This window comes from Hemicordylus capensis, chromosome 16 (assembly GCF_027244095.1).
Source record: "Hemicordylus capensis ecotype Gifberg chromosome 16, rHemCap1.1.pri, whole genome shotgun sequence".
Classification (NCBI taxonomy): Eukaryota; Metazoa; Chordata; class Lepidosauria; order Squamata; family Cordylidae; genus Hemicordylus; species Hemicordylus capensis.
The window spans coordinates 2699344-2722955 of NC_069672.1; the positions used below are offsets into that span (position 1 = coordinate 2699344).

The following is a 23612-nucleotide window of genomic DNA, read 5'->3' on the forward strand; positions in this document are numbered from 1 at the left end:
AAAGATAGAGACGACCGCCGAGAGATGCTTGTATCAGACGCCATAAAAATATGATAGATAAATAAATAAATTAATAACATTACCCCCACAAATCTCCTGTCTGTATCTGTCTATTTTCTTGTGTTACTTGAACAACCTGCAACACATAGGAACATAGGAAGCTGCCATATACTGAGTCAGACCATAGGTCCATCTCGCTCAGTATATTCTACACAGACTGGCAGCGGCTTTCCCAAGCTTGCAGGCAGGAGTCTTTCTCAGCCCTACCTTGGAGATGCTGCCAGGGAAGGAACTTACAGCCTAGATGCTCTTCCCAGAGTGGCTCCATCCCCTGAAGGGAATATCTTGCAGTGCTCACACTTCCATTCTCCCTATTATTAACAGTAACAACAACAAAAGCAATAACAACAACAAAAGCAATAACAATAAATTATTTATTATTTGCTATTAGTTATTAATAATAATAATTATTATTATTATATTTAAGATATTTATACCCTCCCCCTCCAGTACACTACTGTTTGTGTTTTGCTGGTCGGATGACCGTAACAATAAAAATTTGATGTGACTACTGTTTGGGACAGCTCACAACATTTCAACGGCAACATCTGGGTTGCATTTCTTGGTCACGCTAATGTGTGACAGCGCCGTGGCGAACGACCTTTATGCCTTTTGATGCCTGTCTTTGCTGTTCACATACCAGGCTCCTCACGATAATCTGAAAACTGTTGACAAGTGGGGTGCCTCCCAACCGTCTCGGAATGAGCTCTTTTGAAGAGAAAGTGAAAATATTGTCTTTGGGATGGCCAGGCAGCTGTCCTTCCCCTGGGGTGTGCATTTGAAATGCTCGAGCAAATGAGCCAAAAATAGCAAGTGGGACATATGGGGCTGTAGATAATGTTTCATTATAAATTATCACCGTCCTCGGGGAGCTACGCCTCTTCTCTTCACACCCGTGATGTGAGGGGTTCTCCCTCCCCATTTCTGTGTATGCAGTTTTCCTTTTCAAACGAAACTAACTTTTTTTTGGTCTCGCCGCTTGTTTCTTGAAACGGCTGAACTCCCTTCTCAGTAGAAATTTTCTAAACTCTGTCAGGGAAAGGGGGAGGGAGACAGAGATGGAGAGAAAGAAATATCCAACTCGATCACAAATTCTAAATCACAAACTACTGTATATTTATTCATTTATTTAGAGATAGAGATAGAGATATCGATATACACACACATACATATGTACACACACACACACACACACACACACACACATTTCTATTCTACTTACAAAGATTAGAATCATATGGACCATGGTTTTCCCCATGACACTCTATGGGTGTGAAAGCTGGACTTTCAAGAAGCAAGACAGGAAAAGTACTGACACTTTTGAACTTTGGTGCTGGAGAAGACTTTTGAGGAGACCATGGACAGCCAGGAAAACAAACCCATGGATCCTAGAACAAATCCATCCAGAATTTCCACTAGAGGCATAAATGACCAGGCTCACACTATCCTACTTCAAACACATTATGTGAAGACCCAGCCCCCTTGAGAAGTCAATATTGCTGGGGAAAGTGGAAGGCAAGAGAAGAAGAGGACGACCAGCAGCAAGGTGGATGGACTCGATCAGGACAGCAATGAAGGCACCACGGAGAGACCTTCAAGGCCAAGTTGAAGACAGATCATCCTGGAGAGTATCTATCTATGTGGTCGCTAAGAGTTGACATCAACTGGATGGTACTTAATCAAGCAAGCAAGCAAGCAAGCAAGCAATGGACAGCCAGGAAAGCAAACCAATGGATCATAGAACAAATCAACCCAGAATTTCCACTCAAGGCACAAATGACCAGGCTCAAACTATCATACTTTGGACACATTATGGGAAGACCCAGCTCCCTTGAGAAGTCTGGGGAAAGTGGAAGGAAAGAGAAGAGGACTACCAGCAACAAGATGGATGGACTTGATGACGACAGCCATGAAGGCACCAGTGAGAGACCTTCAAGGCCAAGTTGAAGACAGATCATCCTGGAGAGAATCTATCTATGTGGTCGCTAAGAGTCAACATCGACTTGATGGCACTCACTCACTCACTCAAAATCAATCCTACAAAGGGCCCAGAGTGTTGTACATGGTTCTGTTTCTCCTCACAACAATCCTGTGAAGTTAGGTTAGGCTGAAAGAGAAGTGACTGGTCCAGAGTCACCAGAGGGCTTTGTGGCTGAACGGGGATTTGAACTCGGGTCTCCCCACTCTTAGGCCAGCACACTAAATGCTGGACCACACTGATTCTTTGCATTTGCATTTGCACTGTATCTGAAATAAATGAATACATTGCAAGTAATGAGAAGTAATCGTTCCACTCTATTCTGTGCTGGCCAGACGTTCACTTGGAATGCCGTGTCCCATGCGGGGCCCCGCATTAAGAAAGTTGTTGATAAACTGGACCTGAGTTCAAATCCCCATTCAGCCATGAGACTAGCTGGGTGACTCTGGGCCAGTCACTTCTCTCTCAGCCTAACCTACTTCACAGGATTGTTGTGAAAGAGAAACTCAAGTATGTAGTACACCGCTCTGGGCTCCTTGGAGGAAGACCGGGATATAAATGTAATAAATAATAATAAATAAATAATAATAATAAATAATACCGGGAAGAATCAAAACCAAGACCTATGGGGATGAAAATGCTAGATGTGTTTAGTCCAGAGAAGAGAGGAGACATGAGCACCGTCTTCAAATATCTGCCACACAGAAGGAGCCAACTCATTCTCTGCTGCCCCTGAGTGATGGATTAGAAGCCAGGAATACTGTTGCAGGGGTTGATTCCCTTCTATTTAGCAGGGGGAGAGCGACCGGCCCTATCCAACCCCAGCATAGCATCTCTCCAGTGGCTGTCGCTGGTATCTGCCTTTTTAGATTGTGAGCCCTCTGGGGACGGGGGAACATCTTATTTATGTCTTATTTGTTTTTCTCTAGAAACCGCTTCGAGAACTTTGGTTGAAAAGTGGTATATAAATATACATCGTAGTCGATTCAGGCACTGAAAATGGGGTTAGACTAGAAGACATCGAAGGTCCCTTCCAGCTCTGACACCTGATGCTTCTGTAAGGGTGAGCATCGGAATCAGGGGGGGGGGAATTCTCAGCTCTTTGCACCCCTTTCCTCACTAACCTGTTGGACTCACTAACTCGGGTGAGACAATTTATGGCAGAATCCATAAAAGATATGTAATAATAGTGATTGCTCTCTAAGCAGATAAAAATGAAATAAGAAAGAGAAGCAACTTCCTCGTGAAGCTCTCATGGGAGCAGCAAACGGAGCATGAGAAAAGATAATACAACCATATTTGTTTGCTGGAATGCAATATGTTCAGCGGATGGTGTGAAGTGGCTATGGATGGGAGATCATCCGCTTTTAGACTACCTCTGAGCAGCCCTGGTCTTGCAGTAGCAAGCATGAATTGCCCCCTTTGCTAAGCAGTGTCTGCCCTGGTTTGCATTTGGATGGGAGCCTACATGTGAGTGTTGTTTGTTATAAGATATTCCCCTTAGGAGATGGGGTTCGTATCTCAGTGGTAGAGCATCTGCATACTTGCATGCTGAAAGTTCCGAGTTCCCTCCCTGGCAGCATCTCCAAGATAGGGCTCTCCAAGAAAGACTCCTGCCTGTAACCTTGGAGAAGCTGCTGCCAGTCTGGGAAGACGGCACTGAGCTAGACAGACCAAGGGTCTGACTCAGTAGAAGGCAGCTTCCTATGCCCCTATGGATGGGCTGCAGCTGAATAGAACTGAAGAGGAGGAAGGCAGTCAAGCCTCTTACCAGACTGAGAAATGGAACAGTAGGGATCAAAGGAAAGAAAGATGGAGCAAAGGCTTCTGGGAAGGGAAGATGAGGCTGGCTCTCACCTCTCTGCTCCACCATAGCCTAACTTTGATGCTCCCACCATCTCATGGACATTTCACCCATATACGGAATACGGGGAACACCTATATTGGGCAGCAGCAATCTAGGAAGATGCTGAAAGGCATCATCTCATCCTGCATGGGAGGAGGCAATGGTCAACCCCTCCTGGATTCTACAAAGAAAACCACAGGGCTCTGTGGTTGCCAGGCATCGACACCAACTCAACGGCACAACTTTTCCTTTCCTTTACCTAAGATTGGCAATTTGACTGCCTAATTAGGGGGGGGGAATATTGGCATGCACAATGTGAAGCTAATTGGCACCATCAAAGCATGGAATGATCCCTAATTTTGCTAGTTAGAGACACACCTGTTACCTGCGCCTCTGAGTAATGCCCAGAGATTCAGAGGGGAGGCGGGTATTAAAAAGTAGCAGCTGCTGCAGTGCAAACAATTCAGCAGATGACGATGGAAATGGCGCGCAGACGTTCCAGCCGTGGCGCCCTGCGTATGTGCAAAATGATCCATTTGGGCTTCCTAATATCCTTCTGCAGCTGCCAGAGAAAATACTTAGTGGAAACATGAAAAAGTCCTTGTCCCTGGGAATATAAAGATGGAAGTTATCCAGAGGTCATTTATCTGATGGGTGTAGTAGGGGTGTGTGTGTGTAGAGCAAATAGAAGATAGGAAGCTGCCGTATGTTGAGTCAGACCTTGGCCCATCTAACTCAGTAGTGTCTACACAGACTGGCAGCAGCTTCTCCAAGGTGTCAGGCAGAAGCCTCTCTCAGCCCTATCTGGGGATGCCAGGGAGGGAATTTGGAACCTTCTGCATACAAGCATGCAGATGTTCTTCCCCTAAAGGGAAAATCTTACAGTGCTCAGGCACGCCACCTCCCATGCAAATGCAAACCAAGGCAGACTCTGCTTAGCAAAGAGGACAATTCATGCTCGCCACCACAGGACCAGCTGCCCTCCCCCTGGGAAGGCTAGCAACGTGCATTTTAACAAGTAAAAGCGTCGATTCTCTGGAGCCTTTCCCCCAGTCCCACATTCTGTGCAATCTGCTTATAACTTCCAAACACAGATTACCGCTCATACCAGCAGTGTGTCATCTACTTCTGAGCAGGGCGCAATGGATTTGCATCCCTTCCTCTGGAAGAAGAAGGGCATGTTGCAGTGATAGATGGACGCGTTTCCACTCAAACCCAATTCTTAAAATAAGAAGAGTCTCTGCTGTTGTTTTGTGCATTTGCCAGATTCCTAGATTCTCAGCAAAAAAGACAGTCGATGCTCATTTGTTATCCAATCTAGGTCATTCTGTTCCACTGGATATCTTACTGTACAGATTTTGAAGAGTGAGAATCCCTGGTTTTGAAATCCGCAGATATGTTCCCAACAGCTTTCCTGCAACAGGGGTTGCTTTTCACCAGAAGCTTTCCCAGATAGCTGGCTTTACTGAGGGTTTGTGGCATATTGGATATTCTAATGCAAAAGGTGAGGTGTTTTTTTTTTAGCCCAGACATAAATTTGGCTAGGCTCCAATATTCAGGCGGGGGGGGGGTCCAATTTGTGTATGCAGTGCCCTCTGATATGCTGCAAAGACTTCGGATAAATCTGGCCGATATGTGAACGTACACCCTCCATTCCGATGGAGATGTGAACTAAAGGTCCCATCTGGTTATGCTCCAGAGCTGATCGGAATCACACTTTAATGGTGTCCAGAAATGCCTCCTTTTAACGGGTTTGGGGTTTTTTTGAGGGAAGGGTTGGGTTGGGTGGGGTGTTGCTTGCAAAAATATCTATGTATCCATTCACATTGCCCTCAGTGACATGATCCTGCCGTTGAATCTGATTGGCCATGTAGTATTATTACTTTGCCCTCACTTGCCCTCGTTCGTATCTGACTTCACTTGACCTCACTGTTGGCATCACATAGTCTGCCTGACGACATTGCACTCTCAATGGCGTGATCAGCAAAGCATCATCCAAGAAAACCATGGTGCCAAACAGAATGTCTAAATGGGGAATATTTCCAAGTATGCGTTGGTATGTATGAGAACATTTCTACACCACCAACTGGCTGAGAGCTGGTCTTGTCGGGGGCGAGCATGAAGCATCTCCTTTGCTAAGCAGGGCTCACCTTGGTTTGCATTTGGATGTGGGACTCCATATTGGCACTGTCTGTTGCACGATATTGCCCTTAGGGTGTGAAGTTATAGCTCAGTGGTCAAGGATCTGCTTGTGTGTAGAAGGCCCCAGGTTTCATCCCTGGCATTTCCAGGTAGGGATCCTACTTGAGAATGTAAGAACATAAGAACAGCCCTGCTGGATCAGGCCCCAGGCCCATCTAATCCAGCATCCTGTTTCACACAGTGGCCCACCAGATGCTGCCAGAAGCCACAGGACGGAGTTGAGGGTATGCCCTCTCTCCTGCTGTCACTGGTACTCAACTGATACTGGTACTGCAACTGGTACTCAGAGGCATCCTGCCTTTGAGGCTGGAGGTGGCCTTTAGCCCTCCGACTAGTAGCCCTTGATAGACCTCTCCTCCATGAAGTGATCCAAACCCCTCTTCAAGCCATCCAGGTTGTTGGCCATCACCACATCTTGTGGCGGAGAATTCCACAAGTGGATTATGCATTGTGTGAAAAAGTACTCCCATTTGTTGGTCCTAGATTTCCGGGCAATTGAGAGAGTCCTACCTGAAATCTTGGAGAGATGTTACCACTCAGAGTAGATAATACGGAACTAGACGAACGAAATGGGCTGACTCAGTAGAAAGTAGCATTCTCTTCAGGGAAAGATTCAAGATTTAAAGAAAAAATTAGGCAATGCTGAGCTAGATGGACCAAGGGTCTGACTGGCATGGCAGAGGGCATCTTCCTGTGTTCCTTGTGGGACCCCTGACTTTTGCCACCTTGGCATTTGGTAATTTGTGGGGTGCGGTGCAAAATGTTTTCCCACAACGAAGGTCACACTCACCACTGCTGGGTGTCATTTATTCAACGTTTTCTAGTTCCTGCCCACCCAGAAGACGCCAGAGTGAGATTTCCACTCTCGTGAGCAACGTGGATGAGGGCAGGAAGAGGAAATGATTATCTTCTGGGTAATCTCCTGGGTTGAATGGAACTAAAATGGAACCCTAACCCTAACCCTAACCCTAACCCTAACCGAACTCTGAAAGAGCTACACTACACTGGCCGCTGATAGGTTTCCGGGCAAAATACAAAGTGCTGGTTATAACCTATAAAGCCCTAAAGAGCTTGGACCCTGGGTATTTAAGAGAACGTCTTATTTGTCATGAACCCCACAGCCCATTGAGCTCATCAGGAGAGGTCTGTCTGCAGTTGCCACTGGCTCATCTGTTGGCTACTTGGGGATGGGCCTTCTCCGTTGCTGCCTCAAAGCTTTGGAATGTGCTCCCTGCTGAAATAAGAGCCTCCCCATCTCTGACAACTTTTTAAAAGTCCTTAAAAGACGCGTCTGTTTACCCAGGGTTTTAATCAAATACTGTTTAAATTATTTTTAACATTGCTTTGAAATTTTAAATTGTTGTTTTAACTTTTTTTCTGTTGTCACTTTTATTGTTTTATTGTAAACCGCCCAGAAATGTAAGTTTTGGGTGGTATACAAATATGTTAAATGCATGCATGTGTGTGTCAGAGGCACCACTGGAAAAGCAACCAGAAGAAACCGCAGCTGCCTCACAAAATGCTTTACAATGCCTTTCAGATAAGCATAGTCCCTTTTCAAGGGCACTGAAATATAAACACTGCTTTATGATTATTTGTGTTTATGTCTCAGTGCCCTTGAAAAGGGATAATATTTATCCAAAACACATCAGGCTCCATAAAGCATTTTGGGAAGTCTCTGGGGATTTCCTCTTTTTGCTCATCTTTAGATAGAATGAAGCTCTGAAGAGAAAGGATTCAGCCCAGCAGCTGTGGGGTGCCTGACTGACATTGCCAGGCCCCATGCTGTGGCAAAGAGTTCCATAGATTCATTATGTGCTGTGTGAAAAAGGACTTCCTTTTGTCAGTCCTAAATTTCCTGGCAAAAATTCATGGAATGGCCCCTGATTCTGCTGTTGTGAGAGCTGGAGGGTTGGGTAGGACTCCAGAGTTACTCAAAGGATCACCTGCTACTGTGCATTAATTAGGGAATCGCATTATAGGGGTGATTTGATTTGAATCTGAATCGTTTGAATCATCCAGATTCGAGTTGAATCGATTTGAATCCGAATCGATTTACACATCCCTAGCATTAATTCTTCCCCATTGGGCAGTGGTGGCAGAAAGAGAGAGGTTTCCTAAGCCCCACACCCTCTGATATAGTGTAGAACAGGGTTTCTGGCAGTCTGAAAAAGAAGATGGCAGCCAAGAAGATCAAGGGCCTCGAGCACCTTCCAGGCTTCAACATCTGAGGCTTGTTAGTTTGTAAAGGAGGCGACTGTGGGGAGAAATGACAGAGGTCTGTAAAATTATACCTGTTGTGAACAGAGGGGAATAGAAAGACATTTCCCCCTCTCTCTGAATATTAGAACTGGGGTCATCCTGTCAAACTGATTGCCAGGAAATTTAGGACAGAGAAAAGGAAGATCCAGTTCCCCTGTGAAGCCCCCGCCCGCCCGCCTCATCGTTTGAAGTTTGCCCAGAAAATCTTGCAAAGGAAGCTAATGCTTTGGTTGAAGGCGGGTTTTGAGCATAATTAATCTGCGGAACTCTCTGCCACGGGATGTGGTGATGGCGTGGGTGGCTTAGGAGGACCGCGCTACTAGTCTTGATGGCTTTCTCCAGGGTTAGAGGCAGAATATCTCTGGATCCAGTAGCAGGCGGTGAGGGCAGCACAAGGGTGTGTGTGTGTGTGTGTGTGTGTGTGTGTGTGTGTGGCAAGAGATGCCTTTCAAAATAAATCATCAGGTGCTTACAAGCATTAGGACAGCATCTGCAAGCTTCCTCAAGCAGCGGCACTCTGCCCGGAATGGTTTATCCCTCCCCCCACGCCATGATCCCTCCACCCCTGGGCCCTGGGCAATGCAGTTAGATTGGCTACGCGCGACGCAAAATGCCTCCGACAACCGGCCACATCCGTCCATTTCTCACCAGCCTGCCCTGTTGGCCTGGAGCTGGTGGAGAGTTTCTCTCTGCCTTGAAGCCAGGCTGAGATTGCGAAGAGCCAGTTCCCATGCGGGGCTCCTCCCGCCCGCCTCGTCGTTTGAAGCTTCCCCAGAAAATCTTGCGAAGGAAGCTAATGCTTTGGTTGAAGGCGGTTTTTGAGCAAAGGCAGGCAGCCTCCTAAGTCACCTGTGTCCTACTTTTTAGAGAGCAATCTCCATGAAGAGCCTTCAGCTTAAGGAAGGATGCAAGCAATTCACACATCCACCCCCCCCCCCCGAGCAATGAAGTCTGCTATTTAGAAGGCAGGGGAGAGAACATGGCTTCTTTTGTGGGGGGGGGAGGCAACCCACTGGCATTATATTTAATTTTAAGGAAGTATACAGGGAGCTGCTGCCTACTGAGCCAGACCATTGGTCCATCTAGCTCAGTATTTATTTATTATTTATTTGTTTAGTACATTTATATCCTGCTCTTCCTCCGAGGAAAGAAAGGAGGAGGAGAGCGGGAGAGGAGAGCTGGTCTTTTGGTAGCAAGCAGGACTTGTCCCCTTAGCTAAGCAGGGTCCACCCTGGTTGCATATGAATGGGAGACTAGAAGTGTGAGCACTGGAAGATCTTCCCCTCCGGGGATGGAGCCGCTCTGGGAGGAGCATCTAGGTTGCAAGTTCCCTCCCTGGCAGCATTTCCTTTTTTAAAATAAGAATTTTTATTCAGGAGTAAGCCAAAAGAGACAGAAACAAATCACTCTGGCAGCATTTCCAAAAGAGGGCTGAGAGAGACTCCTGCCTGCAACCTGGGAGAAGCCACTGCCAGTCTGTGAAGACAATGTTGAGCTAAATGGACCAAGGGTCTGACTCAGTATATGGCAGCTTCCCATGAGGAGCTCAGAGTGGTGTACATGGTTATTTTTATCCTCACAACTACCCTGTGAGGTAGGTTAGGCTGAGAGACACATGACTGGCCCAGAGTCACCCAGTGAGTTTCATGGTGGACTGGGGATTCGAACGCGGGTCTTCCCAGTGCTAGTCCTACACTCTAACCACTATGCTATGCTGGCTCTCTTATAGTATAGATGACAGTATTGTATGTGCTGGTCTACCACAAGACCAGCTGTCCTCCAATTGTTGATTTGTTTGTTAAATTTATATCCCGCTCTTTCCAACAGGCTTAGGGTGGTGGTCAATAATCCTGTCCTGAATGAGCTCACAATCTTAAATACACACACACATACACACACACACTCAGAGGAATAAAAAGTTATCAGAGGGGAGGTACCAGATGACAATTTGTTCTCTTTAGGCCAATGTAGTACAGCGACATCCGGCTGAGGACACTAGCCTAGCCAATGCAGAGACTTCTTACTACCTGTCAATTGCACAAATAAATGTCTCACGCCCTTTGAATTCTGCAGCTGAAGAGGGATCCAAGGCCTGTCCAATAAAGCAGCACAGGGAGCTCCCTAGGCTAGATCCCCTCCTTAAACCACAGCGTTCCTGGTTCAAAGCTGGAGTTCCTCTCCCCTGGGCTGCGGTTCTTTCCAGCTTGATTTCTGAAGCCTCCCTCATAGGCACATAGGAAGCCGCCTTCTACTGTGTCTTGGTCCATCTAGCTCAGGATTGTCCATCCACCCTTGGTCCATCTAGCTCAGGATTACCTACACAGTCTGGCAGCAGCTTCTCTGGGGTTGCAGGCAGGGAACTCTCTCAGCCCTGTCTTGGAGACGTCAAGGAGGGAACCTGGAACCTTCTGCATGCCAGCAGCCAGGTGCTCTTCCCAGAGCGGCCCCATCGCTAAGGGGGATATCTTACAGTGCACACATGTAGTCTCCCATTCAAATGCAAACCAGGGCTGACCCCACTTAGCAAAGAGGGCAATTCCCGCTGGCCACCACAAGCCCAGCTCTCCTCCTGTCAAACGGCAGCGATAATCAAACTTTGCGGCCGCAAATGTTCATAGGCTTGATGTATTGCTCCTGCCACAATTTAATTGTAGACGCGAAGATTTGGAAATGAACTCAAAAGAAGAATTGGCCGGGATGGAAATGAGCACATCTGCTTCCCAGATGCACGGATTGTGGCCACTTCGCTCCCTTGCTCCCAGCCTTAATGGTCCTCCCCATCCCACCCTTTGCTGAAGATTTCTGCAAGATGAAGGATCCACTGCCATCTGCAATGTCATTAGTATCTCTTCTCCCTCTGGGCCATGAATAACAAATCACATTGAGCCTGCATCTGGTCGATCACTGGAGATATACAAGCCAAGTCCCATTCAAGGTAACCAGGCTCATTATTACACCTTTAATAAGAGCCCCCCCAAGGATGAAAGATAGGGATGTGCAAGTTGATTCGAATTTGAATCAATTTGACTCAAATTTGGGTGATTCGAGTGATTCAGATTCAAATCGAATCGTCCCTTAAATGGGCAATATGATTAATATAGAATTTTCAGAATTCGATTTGAGAGCTGTTGGGGAACTTTGTAGATACTCGCTAGGGATAGCGGCTTGATTGTATTATAATATACTACTACTACTACAATATTTATATGCTGCTTTTCAACAAAAGTTTCCAAAGCAGATTACAGCATCACAATGGTGAGGGGTGCAACAGGCAGGTGACCAGACTATGAAGCAAGGAAAGAATCAAAGAAGAAAGAACGGATTTTCATTTTCCTTATTTGATTTTTGTTGGTAGCTGAATTAGTGCAGTAAAGGCAGAACAGGGAAGGCGAGCTGGTCTTGTGGTAGCGAGCAGGAATGGTCCCTTTTGCTAAGCAGGGTCTGACTTGGTTTGAATTTGGATGGGAGACTGCATATGAGCACTGTAAGGTTTTCCCCTTAGGGGATGGGGCTGTAACTCAGTGGTAAGACCATCTACTTTGCATGCAGAAGGCTCCAGGTTCAGTCCCTGGCAGCATCCCCTGGTAGGGCTGGGGAAAGAGTACTGCCTAACACCATGGAGATTTGCTGCCAATCAGAGTACAGAATACAGAGCTGGATGGACCAAGGGTCTGACAGTAGACGGCAGCTTTCTGTGTTCTTATTGCATGACATTTGCGTGGGGGGGGGTTGTGTATGTGGGGCTGCAACTCAATGGTAGAACATCTGCTTGCATGCAGAAGGACCCAGGTTCAATCCCTGTTAGCATCTCCAGGTAGGGTTGAGAAAGAGTCCTGCCTGAAACCTGGGAGAAGCTGCTGCCAGTCAGTATAGACAATACTGAGCTAGCTGGGCCAATGGCCTGGCTCAGTTGAAGGCAGCTTCGACTTGGCTTCACCAAGGTTACAGGCAGGAGTCTCTCTTTTGGAGAATCCAGGGAGGGAGATTGAAACCTTCTGCTCTTCCCAGAGTGGCTCCATCCCCCCAGGGGAAGATCTGACAGTGCTCACACATGTAGCCTCCCATTCAAATGCAAACCAGATCCTGGTTAGCAAATGTGACAATTCATGCTTGCTACCACAAGACCAGCTCTCCTCCCCTAATGAGGGGGGAGGAAAAGGAAGAGGGTTTGCCCACCCCTATGCTGCTGGGATGGAAGTATTATCAAAGGAACATTACAATTTGAGGCAAATTCTGTTGATTGCCTCTCAAATTTTATCTGCATCTCATAAATATAGGTTTATAGGTAGGTAATTATCATCCTTGGAAATGCACGCGTGCCCAGGAAAGATAGCAAAGCAGAAGGTTCTGTTTTTATGAATTCATTGTAAATAATTTGGGATTTGCTAACCTCCAATTAGCACATTAGAATATGCCATGGTGTTTTGTTTTATCATTCTTTCACAAACTGAAGAGTCAACAACAACAACATCAACAACAACACCTTCCCTCAAGGAAAGGCGTTGGGGGGAGGGTTTAGGGGAGAGAGAAATGTATGGCAATCTTTGCTGATAATTGAGTTCAAACCAAACAACTAATTAACATGATTTCACGTTGGTTTTTTCTTCTTCTTTAGGAAGAACCTCCTTGTGGCAGGCTCTGTGAAGGATCATGGCTCACAGAAGAACAAGGTGGCCTGAACATTTATCGGATATGAGCTAGCTTTGGTGGTTGCTACCATCCTGGAGACGGACACTCATTGTGATTTATGACAAGATCTACTCGTGTAGAGATGGAAAAGAGGAGATCGCATTGCAAGACTTTCAGCTGTCCGTGTGTTCTCATGCCTGACCTTCAAGCATGTAGCGGCCACATTTCCAATGGTGCTTTCAAAGCTTTTTAAAAGTTTTTCACACCCCCAAATTACTGCAGTCTAAAGCTTTTTCAGTGTCATCCGAGGAACAGAAGGGCTTTAAGAAGGGCTTGGATACATTCATGGAGGAGAGGTCTATCGACAGCTACTCATCGGAGGGCTATTGGCCACCTCCAGCCTCAGAGGCAGGATGCCTCTGAGTACTAGTTGCAGGGCAGTCACAGCAGGAGGGAGGGCATGCCCTCAACTCCTGCCTGCGGCTTCTAGTGGCATCTGGTGGGCCACTGTGTGAAACAGGATGCTGGACTAGATGGGCCTCCTTGGGCCTGATCCAGCAGGACTGTTCTTATGAGGGCGCGCCAATTCGAGCCCTCAAGCTGGACCCATTCGAGTGTGAGCTGACTCGACCTTGAGCTGACTCTAGTCACCACAGTGAATTACCTGTGTTCACCTGCCAGGGATGCTGTAACAGATTCCTGTACTGAGAAGGGTGTTGGAATAGGAGACCTCCAAGGTCCCTTCCAGCTCTGACATCCTGTGACTCTGATTGGCTTTCCTGTTTACCTGCTTTGTTCTTCTGCAGATTCACCATGTCCCCTGCACAGAGCAGGGCTCGAGAGTTCCTCCTGTATCCTCCCCCTCCCTCACCAATTTGGCCTCATGATTTAGATTTTCGTCGGGAATCCATTCTCTCCCCCTTGTTATTGCTTTTATTACTTTCATTTTCACCGTTCGGCTCCAAATGACATGATCCATCTTGCACTCCTTAGTGCTTGATGCAGACTTTGAATTAGCTGCTCTTGCCTTACCTGGAAATGCGACCGCCTGGCATAATTTGTTTATGAATCAACCTGTCGCCTCTGCTCTTGGCTCTAATTCGGTCATTAACAAGCAAGTCTGTTACTCTGAAGCTCCAGAGATGCTGGGCGAGATGTCCCATCTGCTGGGCTGTGGTCTTCTAAGGGAGGAGAGCTGGTCTTGTGGTAGCAAGCATGAATTGTCCCCTTTGCTAAGCTGGATCCACCCTGGTTTGCATTTGAATGGGAGACTACATGTGTGAGCACTGCAAGAGGTTCTCCTTAAGGGATGGGGCTGTTCTGGAAAGAAAACCTGACTGCTTGCATGCAGAAGGTTCCAAGTTCCCTCCCTGGTGGCATCTCCAAGACAGGGCTGAGAGAGACTCCTGCCTGCAACCTTGGAGAAGCTGCTGCCAGTCTGGGTAGACAATACTGAGCTAGATGGACAGAGATCCTGACTCATTATAAGGCAACGCCCTATATTTCTATATTCCTAGGGCTAGTATTGAATCATAAATGAAATTAAAATATTGAATACAGTTCTCATGCTTACTTGCCACCAGAACAATAGGACATATTTCAGATCAAATCAAATCACTTTATTAAGGTCAAGTCCAGAAACACAAAAGAGACAACTAACAGATCAGAACCCAAACCAGATCATCTATACCCCACAAATTAATTTTTCATAGATAGCAATATAAAATAACTTCACAGCTAAATGAAAACATGTCTGTCCTGATCTTATGGCCACTGCACAAAATTTGGCCACCTTCAAATTATTTTCTCAATATTACCTGGAAAGCAGACAGGGAAAATATGTATTATTCTATAATCATGTAAAAACTTCTCTTTTGGAAATCTAATATGTGGAACAGTTTGTGCCTGCCCCTCCTAGAAATGCACTCTGACCCTTCTGGTGTTTTTCCCCCCCTTGTGCCACATTGTATTCTCCTCACTTGCCAATCAAAATAATCAACATTCAGAACAATTGCTCTAACAAGAAGGGAAAGAACCAACATCAAGATACTTCCTCTCAGTCTATGGCAGGCTCAGCATCACTGGAACAGAACAGATGAGGGGAAAGTGGGAGGTAAGAGGTGATGGTAGGATCATTGGATGAATCAGGGCAAACAGGAGAAGGAGGTTTGCTATTGCCGGCCCTCACTCTACATTGGCTTTGAGTTATCATCACATAGCCAAGTGTGTTTGATTTGGTGGCATTATCATTATCATGAAGCCAAATCAGAGTGAAGGAAATGTTCCTGCTCTCAATCAGGGTTGATACTGCCTGTCCTCACTCTGAACTGGCTTCAAGATATCATTACACAGCCGAACCTGTCTGGCTTGAGTTTTTTGAGCAGAATCATGGTGCCCATGACAACTCTTCTCGATCACCCAACTATATTTTGGATGTCCCAAGTTTGCCAATTCATTTCCAGGTCAATCTGCCTCTTGTTTTCCCACCCCTAATTGTCTCAGTGCTGCCCTCTACAGGTAAGGTCAATTGAAGCCGATGTGGGTATCTCTGTGCTTTTCTTCTTTGGTTCAGAAATGTGAAGCGATACCTGGCGCTCCTGATCTCTTGGAGCTAAATATGTTTTTCAGTGCAGAGTAGCTGAATTCACTTTCGATGATTCATTAGAAAGGCTGACGCTTTCCTTCCCCTACAGTCTGCACCAAGTATTCTCCCGCAGGAAACATTCTGATTGATAATAACTAATCTACCCTTCTGCGCATTAGGTAACCATTTTTGATATGCAAATGCACCTTTAATATGCTCTAATAAAAACACCGTTAAATACTAATCCAATTGCTATTTATAAATGTATACATAATTAAACAGAGATAATTCATGTAGACAAGGTTTGTTAAGAGCAATTTTTTTTCTTGAAAAAATATTTGAATAATGAGAGGCAATTATGATGGGAGAAGAAAATGTCAGGAAAAAAATATTGAAGTATTTTGGTATCTATTTGCATTATTTAAATCAGCACTGTTTGATGAGAAATCTTCCTGTTAGATAGCAGGCAGAAATGCTGAAACCTCCATGCTGGCAGTTTGGAAAAGTGAAGGCTACAGCAAAGAGATATCACTCAGGTCTGGTGGTCACGTGTGGCCACTAAGAGGACAACCAAGTCCTGGAGGCCCATTAAGGAACAGACTAGACTTTTGGGGCTCCCAGATCAGCACAATCAGCCGCAAAGCGGTGGGCAGAGGGTACAGCTCTCTACAAAGAAAATGCGGGCAATAGCAGGAGCATTTAACCACTCCTCTCCCTTCTGTTTTCTTCCATTCCTCCCCACAAGGCTGAAAACGCTCATCTAGAACCAGAAAGCAATGGAGAGAGGAGGTTGCCCTAGAAATAAGCAGGTAGGAAAGGGTTAAGCTTCAGATTCGAATCGAATTAATAATCGAATCGAATTAATAATAATAAATTTTTAGGCCCTTGAGCAAGTGGGTAGCAGAGTATTAGTCAGGAACACAGGGACCTAGGGTGCTGCCTTATACTGAGTCAGTCCCTTGATCCACCTCGCTCAGTATTGTCTACACAGACCGGCAGCAGCTTCTCCAAGGTTGCAGGCAGGAGTCTCTCTCAGCCCTATCAGAAGATGCTGCCAGGGAAGGACCTTGGAAGCTTCTGCATGCCACCTCTCTCAACCGTATCTTGAAGAAGTCAGGGAGGGAACTCATAACCTTCTGCTCTTCCCAGAGCGTCTCCATCCTCTAAGGGGAATAATCTTCCAGTGCTCACACATGTAGTCCCCCATTCATAGGCAACCAGGGTGGACCCTACTTAGCTAAGGGGACCAGTCATGCTGGCTACCACCAGACCAGCTCGCCACACTTGGCCTGATCCACCAAGGTGCCTCTTCTGCTCTTATGTGTGCAATATCGGTCCCGCAGGGCAGCAGCGTACCTGCTTACCACCCTGGCGTGTCGTGGACCAGAAGCAGCCAGAAGTGTCCAATGTGCATGCGCCCATCATGCTCTTATGCACATGTCATGATGTGCTCATGCGCACCAGGCAAGGAGGTACTCTGCTGCTCCACAGGACTGATTTTTCAAACAGCACTGGCGGCGGTGGGGGGGATGTGTGCAAGAATGGGGGAAGAGTACCCTCCCCAGCCCTTAAAGCTACCACACACACACACACCTTTGAACTGGCAGTCACCAGTTCCATGCACATCCCTAGCCCACAGGCAAGAGGTCAAGGTGTTCCCTCTTTCCTGCTGTTGCTCTCCTGCAACTGGAATTCAGAAGCATGCTGGAGGCAGCCTATAGCCATCAAGGCTAGTAGCCATGGATAGACCTTTCCCCCAAGGATTTGTCTAAGCTCCTTTGAAAGCCATCTAAGCTGGTGGCCATCAGTACATCCCAGGGAAAAGATCTGTGCCACCTTGAGGACTAGAAACCGACTTCTGGTGAAATTAGTTACGTACTACTGACCTCCTTAAGAAACTGAAGCAAGTCTCTCTCCACAGTCACATTCTGTGTTCCTGCAGAATCACAGCACCCACAGTCCTGGCTCTGCACACCCAGTTTAGTGTGGCACATCATCACATTTTCCTCTTGTCAATCTCTGACTCGTGCCCAAAGGGTCTGGGTCTCCTCTTCCTGGCAGCCTTTGAGTTCCTTCTCCTGCCAATAAAATAGCCCCAGTGATCGAAGCCAAGAGTCTGTCAGCTTATATTGTTTCTCCCAAGGCCCCAGCCTGCAAGGCGCTTGACCATGGCTTCAGCCATGAACCTGATTTTAAGGACAAGATCGCCTTAAAGGCAGTCCAACCCATCTGAGGGTTCACTCTCCTTCTCCATCAGCACCATTTTTCATTTCCTCTTTGGGAGACAAACGCAGGAGCACAGATGGTCCCAATTGGTCACTGGTTCTTAATGACCCTTATAATAGGCTTGCTTGGCTTTCCAGATCACAGCTTCTGGTCAGATAAAATCCCACCCCAAGACAACACGCACTCCATCAGGCTCAGTTCAGACCAGGACACCACTCTGCAAACAAAAGGAAACACCCACCCCCCTATGAGCTTCCTTTTTCAAGGCTTAGAGCTCAGGGCCATCAAAGGGATGGATCAGCAGCTGATTTAGGACAGACCAGAGAAGAGATTTCTTCACATCAAGCATAATTAATTTCTGGAATGTACTGATACAAATATGACTCACAAAATTTGAAAGCCGGAAAGGTCCTTGTGCTGTCAAGTCGGTGTCAACTCTTAACGACCACATAGATAGATTCTCTCCAGGATGATCTGTCTTCAACTTGCCCTTGAAGGTCTCTCAGTGGTGCATTCATGGCTGTCGTCATCGAGTCCATCCATCTTGCTGCTGGTTGTCCTCTTCTTCTCTTTCCTTCCACTTTCCCCAGCATTATAGACTTCTCAAGGGAGCTGGGTCTTCCCATAATGTGTCCAAAGTATGAGAATTTGAGCCTAGTCATTTGTGCCTCGAGTGGAAATTCTGGATGGCTTTCTTCTATGATCCATGTGTTTGTTTTCTTGGCTGTCCATGGTCTCCTCAAAAGTCTTCTCCAGCACCAAAGTTCAAAAATGTTAGTCCTTTTCCTATCTTGCTTCTTCAAAGTCCAGCTTTCTCATCCATAGAGGGTCACAGGAAAAGCCATTGTCTAAACGATTCTAATCTTTGTAGGTATAGACATGCCACAGCATCTAAATATCCTTTTGAAGATTGCAACCCTACCAAGTGCTAGTCTTTGGCGTATTTCTTGACTTACTGTTGATGGTTGAGCCAAATAGTAAATAAATAAAAAAGATGGCTCCCTGTCCCCAAAAGGCTCACAACTGGGGGGAAAGAAACATAAGCTAGACACCAGCAACAGCCACTGGAGGGATGCTGTGCTGAGGGTGGACATGGCCAGTTGCTCTCCCCCTGCTCAATAACAAGAAACACCACTTTTAAAAGGTGCCTCTCTGCTCATTTAGCAGGGGAGTCCCATAAAATCCAGTAAAGTCTTTATAAAAAAATATTTTCTGCGTTCTCGTGCTTGCAAAATTGCAGCTCGGGAACCCCTCAATTCTGCTCTTCCTGGCCTTTCAAAGATCATGAGAACTAGCCCTTCATTTTCCACATTTCCAGAGCAGCAAGGTGACCCAACGTGCTTCATGACTGACTGGGGATTCGAACCCAGGACTCCAGAATCCTAGAGTCCTAGAACACTGCTTCTAACCACTGCACCAGCTGAAAAATAGGGATGTGCATGAACCTGTCCAGAGGCCCTTTTATGGGCCTCCGAACAGGTCCAGACACCAAGCGGTTTGAAAGGTTCGAAGGGGCAGCGGGGGGGGGATAACTTTAATGGCAAGAGGACTGGATGGCAGGGAGGTCACGCTGCTGTTCCACCAGACCAGTTTTTACGTGAGCGCCAGTGGGGGAAATATGTGTGTGGGGTAAATGCACCCTCTCCTCCCCTTAAAATTATCCTCCGCCTTCAAACCGCCCCTCTGCCAGTTCCATGCACACCCCTACTGAAAACAAGAAGACTTAGCATCCCCCAGTCTTCATATCAAGGATCACGTCAGGAGGAACCCATCATTTTTATAAATGGTGCGAGGCTTTTTAGCAGTTGCTGTATTCATACTTCCATCGCTCATCGTGCTTTTTATTTAAGCGCAAAACAGATGGTGTTATAATAGAAAAATATAATGGTCCTATAATACGTTATCAGTACTTCAGAATGAACCTCGCCAGCTACAGCCGAGGAAGGGAGCGTTTGTGCTCTGAAGGACACCTTTGTCCTCATGGGTTTGCACTTCTGTGCATGAGTGATATGTAATCTAATATTAGTTGATTGGTTGATTGACTGGTTGGTTGGTTGGTTGGTTGGTTGTTTGGTTGGTTGAGGCAGGAATCTCTCTCAGCCCTATTTTGGAGATGCTGCCAGGGAGGGAACTTGGGCCCTTCTTCCCCTAAAGGGAATATCTTCCAGTGTTCACACATCAAGTCTCCCATTCATATGCAACCAGGGCAGACCCTGCTTAGCTAAGGGGACCAGTCATGCTTGCGACCCCAAGACCAGCTCTCCTACGGTCAGGTAACTGCTCTGCATTGCCAGCTCCAAGCCATGCAGCATTTTGAGCTGGTGATGTTTCCACAGATTAGAGGAGCCCTACAGGATCTAGGGACTGACAAGGACGGTTCCTAACATCAAACATGTACCCAAAGGTTGTCAACAATGAACCCAAAACCCCAAATCCACACTGCGCCTACTGTAGGTAAAATATGACACCGTAATCAAGACCCCGTAATCTCAGGCCATAGGCACATGGGAAGCTGCCATATACTGAGTCAGACCCTTGGTCCATCTAGCTCAGTATTGTCTTCACAGACTGGCAGTGGCTTCTCCAAGGTTGCAGGCAGGAATCTCTCTCAGCCCTATCTTGGAGATGCCAAGGAGGGACCTTGGGACCTTCTGCTCTTCCCAGAGTGGTGGCTCCATCCCCTAAGGGGAATCTCTTCCAGTGCTCACACTTCTAGTCTCCTATTCATATGCAACCAGGGCAAACCCTGCTTAGCTAAGGGGACAATTCATGCTTGCTACCACAAGACCAGCTCTCCAACCCAAGTCCAATTTGGATGGGGCCAAAAAATCCTACCCAGACCCCATCAGGGTGACCAGCAAAGCCCACACGAGACCTCGGAAGGGTCGCATTTCCAAACTCATACTGACAGGCTGGGAGGATGGGAACAGTCTTCCCTGCTCTGCCCCGCCCCCAAAACACCAGGCAACCAATCAGAGAAGCCCCATTGCCTCATGCCTTATTCAGAACAGATTCTGGGGCAAAGAATCTGTGTCCAGGACAGGCCTGGGCAAACAGATGGATTCCCCTCTCAAAACAGGAACAGACATATGGTCAAGCAGTATTTAGCAAGACCTTAGTGGTGTCACAAGGACTTATCAGTTCTATGGACCCAGGGCATCGACTCCGTCCCTCGCAAATACACATCGGAGCATATGCTGTGTCAGTTAATTGGAAAGTGCTTACTTACATTTTGCGCAACACGAAAAAGAGAACATTTGCAAAACTCAAGGGCAGGGCTCAGCAATCAGCGCAGATCCATACACGGAAACTGATCACAAAGGTCCACAAGGACTTCTTAAGAGAGTAAAAGCTGAGAGGCTCATGAATTATCCAGGAAGATTGAACCGTGCACGGCTCAACTTATTTGTCCAAGTAGAAGCCTCCCTCAAGGGAACTGTTGAGCACTCTTTGATCTGCAGGCAGTAATACTGGAACCAAAGTGGGGCCCTTCTTTGACTCTAACTATCCACAGACAGAAGCAGTCAATACAAATTGGGATAGCCACTGCTGCTTGCCATGGAACCAAAAACTCATAAACATTCTTTCTTGTAAAAATGTGTACAAAACCAATCAAGCGGGTTCAGTTCAAATCCGAATCGGAGTCGAACCGACCTGGCCCAGCTTGGTTTTGGTACCCGTCAAACCGGACCTTGTCTGGCTCAACCACCAAACTGATGCTGGTAAAGGGGGATCCAGTAAGGATTGTGAGGGGCAGGTGAGGCTTCCCTAAGTCTAGAGAGGGGCATCAGGGGAGTCTGTCATGACTTAGAAGTCCCATTTGTTGTGGTGGTAGAAACAGCAGAGGCCATGGGGGGAGCAACGGGGGCAGAGGCGGCTCCCTCCCACCCCTGTTGGCCTCCTCCAGAGGAGCCCAGGCTGGCAGCGGGCCAGTTCGAGCCTTCTTCGGGCCTCTGCGCATGCCCGGGGGCCATTTTAGTGACCTCCTGTCAAGCCGAGCCAGTTTGACATCAAAGCTGGCTCAAACCAAACCGACTAGCATACCGGCTAGCATACCTTTCTTGCCTTCTTGCTTTCCCTGTAGGCCTTCTGGAGGCATCTCGGCTACTGTGGGGGACAGAATGCTGGCCTAGCTAAGAGAATAAGAACATAAAAAGATCCCTGCAGGATCAGGCCCAAAGAGTATCTAGTCAAGTCTCCTGTTTGGTCCACCAGATGCCTCTGGGGAACCCACAACCAGGAGATGGAAGGGGCCTGCCCTCTCTCCTGCCGTTGTTTCCTGGCAAATGGTATTCAGAAGCATCCTGCCTGGACCTGGAGGTGGCCAATAGCCATCAGGAGTAGCAGTCATGTCTATACCTGTCCTCCAAGAATTTTCCAAAGCCCCTTTTAAAGCCATCCAAGCTGGTGGCCATCACCACATCCTGCGGCAGAGAATTCCATAGATGTATTAAGCACTGTGAGAAAAAGTGCTTCCTTGTATCTGCCTTAAATGTGTCAGTTTAATGGGAAAGACCTTTCATCGGATCCAGCAGGATGTTTCTTCTATACCCCCAAGTGAGTGGATGCATTTACAGCGGACACGTCTGCTCACTGCTATTGGTCACGGTAAGTAAAGTTGTGCCATCGAGTTGGTGTCGACTCCAGGTGGCCACAGAGCCCTGTGGTTGTCTTTTGGTAGAATACAGGAGGGGTTGACCATTGCTTCCTCCCACGAAATATGAGATGAAGCCTTTCCGCATCTTCCTAGATCGTTGCTGCCCAATAGAGGTTGAGAAACATACCAGCGGGGATTCAAACCAGCAACCTCTGGCTTGCTAGTCAAGTCATTTCCCCACTGCGCCATTAGGTGGTAGTAGCTCAGTGGAATCTTGACACTCACGGGCACTACGCCCGTGAATAATATCATGCCAAGGAGAACCGTTGCCTCCCTGTTTTGCTCTGGGTTTCCTGAAAATATCTCCAGCAACTGCTGGAAGCAGGAAACTCAACCGAACTTTGGTCTCATTCAGCAGGAGGACTCTTCCTATATTGTCATCCTTCCAGAAAAAAACTGTCTATGAGCTAACTGGAGGGGACAATTAAGATTCTGAAAACGGAGGTTTTCTGAGTTTTTAAAAAATTCTGGGTTAAGATTAGAGGAACACATTCTTTCTTTTTTCTTTCTTTCTTATGGTTATTTTTATCCTCACAACAACCCTGTGGGGTACATTAGTCTGAGAGACACAGGAGCGGCCCAGAATTACATAGTGATTTTCATGGTTGAATGAGGATTCGAACTCAGGTCTTCCTGGTCCTAGGCCAACACTCTATCCACTAAGCTACTCTGGCTCCTACTAGTCCACCCCCTCCAAGGACTTCTTTTTGGCATGTATATAAGCAAGAGCAAGTTGCCCAAAGAGGACACTCCCTCTTCCAGTGAAAGTCTCTGTTTCTGACTGGAAGGGAATGCAGCTCCTATCAGTGACTCACACAGAGTCACAACATGGAACCTCCATTGAACCACATCCAGGTGGGATCATTCATTGGGGTCAATGTTCCAACCATTCGAGGTACAAACAACTGTTATCACCCAGTAAAGGCTGTCTGAGACAATGCAAGGAACGGTAACTCACACAGAGACACAGTGGGGAGCCTCCCTTGTGGATGGATACTTTGGGAGAATAGTTGATCACGACACCCTCACAATTCTCTCACAGCACAATATTTATGGACCTCGGAAGTCTGTGGAACCTTGGTTTGTTTATCGGACTAAATGAGGTTTTGCTGTCCAACTGCATTTGAACCAGTAATAAACGTGTCTCTGGTTCTCTCTCATCCTTTCC

The 23612-nt window shown here is 46.9% G+C and overlaps 2 long non-coding RNA genes across 2 annotated transcripts in view; both read left to right on the forward strand.

The window, feature by feature from the left end:
- The window catches only part of LOC128338677 (uncharacterized), a 187432-nt gene that overhangs the window by 158156 nt on the left and 5664 nt on the right, over positions 1-23612 (forward strand). The window lies entirely within an intron of this gene.
- Positions 2966-13307, forward strand: LOC128338676 (uncharacterized). The gene is made up of 4 exons (XR_008312668.1): positions 2966-3101; positions 5206-5388; positions 11003-11283; positions 12964-13307. It is a non-coding gene; the product is annotated as an uncharacterized LOC128338676 (long non-coding RNA).